This window comes from Penaeus vannamei, chromosome 19, assembly GCF_042767895.1.
Source record: "Penaeus vannamei isolate JL-2024 chromosome 19, ASM4276789v1, whole genome shotgun sequence".
In the NCBI taxonomy this organism is placed as follows: Eukaryota; Metazoa; Arthropoda; class Malacostraca; order Decapoda; family Penaeidae; genus Penaeus; species Penaeus vannamei.
Genome location: NC_091567.1, coordinates 36,060,359 through 36,062,858, shown reverse-complemented (window position 1 = coordinate 36,062,858; position 2,500 = coordinate 36,060,359). Strand labels below are relative to the sequence as shown.

The 2,500-nt window shown below is 54.4% G+C and overlaps 1 protein-coding gene across 2 annotated transcripts in view; it reads right to left on the bottom strand.

Moving 5' to 3' along the window:
* Positions 1 to 2,500, bottom strand: part of PlexA (plexin A) — a 245,027-nt gene that overhangs the window by 241,612 nt on the left and 915 nt on the right. The window lies entirely within an intron of this gene.

Below are 2,500 nucleotides of genomic sequence, written 5' to 3'. Positions count from 1 at the left end.
GGGGCATGCCTGCCAGGGCCGGAGGGGGGGGGGGTATGGACGGGACGAGATCCGCATGACTTGAAGAGTGAATAAATGATAAATAGAAAACACGGCGAAAGAGAACGCTTGATCATAACATTTTTTAAATCATCTTTTAAAAGTGAGACATCGTCTATAATTTGCATTGCCAGAATCACCACTAAATAACTTTCTCTCGGAAGCACCTCAGAGGCGGCCAGCCGCACAGCAGGATGCCCTGTGGAGGCCGAGCCCTTACAGGCTGCCGGGTCCTCGGCACCAGCGATCCGCCCGGTCCTCCCTGCCATCGGGCGAATGCGAGGTGGTGCAGGGCGAGGAGGATTGCTCATTCTCACAATACCCAAGTCTCGTCAGCCACTGAGAGGCGGTCAGTTTCACATCGATGAGAGGATGACGAGTAGGATGAATAGACCGATGCGGCGACGACTGCGTTGCGTCCCACGTCTTCGTCCTCCTGCGTCTCGCCCTTGGAGGTCCTCGCCAGGAGGGAAAGGACGCGAGGTCTGCAAGCCACGCAAGCACTCCGTTCACCTGGTCTGTCTCTCGCCGCCTCGTCTCGCCCCGTCCTCTGTGGCGTGGCGGGTGCCCAACAAGTGCCAAGGTTGACGCCTGTCTAGCGCGGACGATGTGGTACTAGAGCTTATACTGCATGTAAATATAGATTCCCTTGTGCTACGCTTTGTGTCACGTTGATGTACAGAAGTGCTTCCCGCGATCGAATTCGGGCTTCGAATGGCAAACCCACTGGCAGGGAGGACGCGCAGGGACTTGGCGGCGGTCCAGCTGCAACAACAGACTCGACCTCAGCAGGTATGGCGACCTGGCAGCGGGGCGTGGGAACCATGCTCGGGGCTAATTGGGGGATCAAGGCAAAAAATATGCACAGGTGAACGCCGGTGTGTTCCTCGAGGACACGCGCGGTATTTTCTCCTCGGTGAGTAGTTACCAAGAATACGCACGGCGATCCACGTCCCTCGACACAAATAGACTCGTTCTCGCAACTCATGAGTCACATGAGCGACTCGTCGGCTCACATCCTACTTGCCTCGCGTCACCGCTATCGCCGCGACGCCAAGGGCAGGCCGCGGGGACAGCCCCAGGCGTCCAATTCGGATAAACAGCATTTCCCTTCAATGCCACGCCGGCCGCCCAGTTTCGCCCACGTAAACTCTCCTCGGACTGGAGTGAACGCCACACCTCTCGCCGTGGCAGGGGAACCGTCGCCGCTGCCTCGCCATCCCGCACGGCACTCCGGTGACCATTTTCACGCCGCCAAGAACGAAGGGAGGGAGGCAGGCAGACGGAGGGAAAGCAGCAGGGCCGAGTTTCCCTCCTGCAGAACTCTCGCACCTCATGTCAATCTTGTTCCCTGCCAAACCGAGGCGGCAGGGCTCCCCGCTCGCGAATCTTCATTATCCCGCGTCTACTCAGGCTCCTTAAACTTTGATCCAAGTTCGACACGTAACAGCATCTCTATTCCGCCCCGACCGGTTATATAAGACTGACAGGCTTCGGTGGGCGAGGTACCCCTGGGAGCAGATGGGCGGCGCTGGGGGGGAACGGTTAGATGGGGTGGGGGCGGGGTAGGGAGTAAAGCGGGGTTGAATGGGCATCATGATGGTGCCCTGGACTCACTTCACTATGGCGCTTGTCCTGTTTTGCCTTTAGTGCAATGCACAAAAATGCACTGCAACTCACCTTCGGTTGCTTTGGCGAAGGGAAGTAAACATTCCGCTTTCCTGAGCCACACGTCAACTCTCAAATGACAATATTTCCACTTTCGTGCCATTTCCGCTGACTCACACCCACTCTGCATTCACTATTTCACCACACCTGACACAGCCGGAGCTCTCACACTGCCCTGGCTTATAAACACGAGTTCCCATTATTAAAGCCTTCCATCCATTTCTAAGCTTTGAGCAACTCATGGCCACAAGTTAATTACACAACAGTAAAGTCCATGTCCTCGATCCTAAAAGGCACGGCAATGGTCCAATCACATTAGGCTTTGTTCCACATTCTGAGTACTGGTGTGCACGCGTCTCTTCACAACGGTTCTTGAACACAGGTAAAACAGTTGATACACCATATTCTTTACACGCACGCGCACGTACACACATTTACGTAAGACATAACCGCTGTTGTCAAGCAAACCTGTGTTTTTTTCCGACTTGGAAATATTCTAATTCGAATATGAAATGATTTACATAATTCACTCACTCTAAACCCATAGCTTGTCTGTGACGCAGGCTCATCCAAGCCAGTGTACACGCCCTCTTTCCTTCTCACTCTTCCTCTTTCTCTCTCTCTCTCTCCTGCGTCACGCAACTTGCCTCTCCTTTGTGGAAAACAAATCACACACGTATAAGAACCGAGTCCTTCCTCTTGGCCTTGGGGAGAACCGCCCTTCTTGCTGCGGTACTTGGGTCCTTTTCCTTCTCCCTCTTTCGCTCACTCTGCCTCTCCTGTTCAATACACT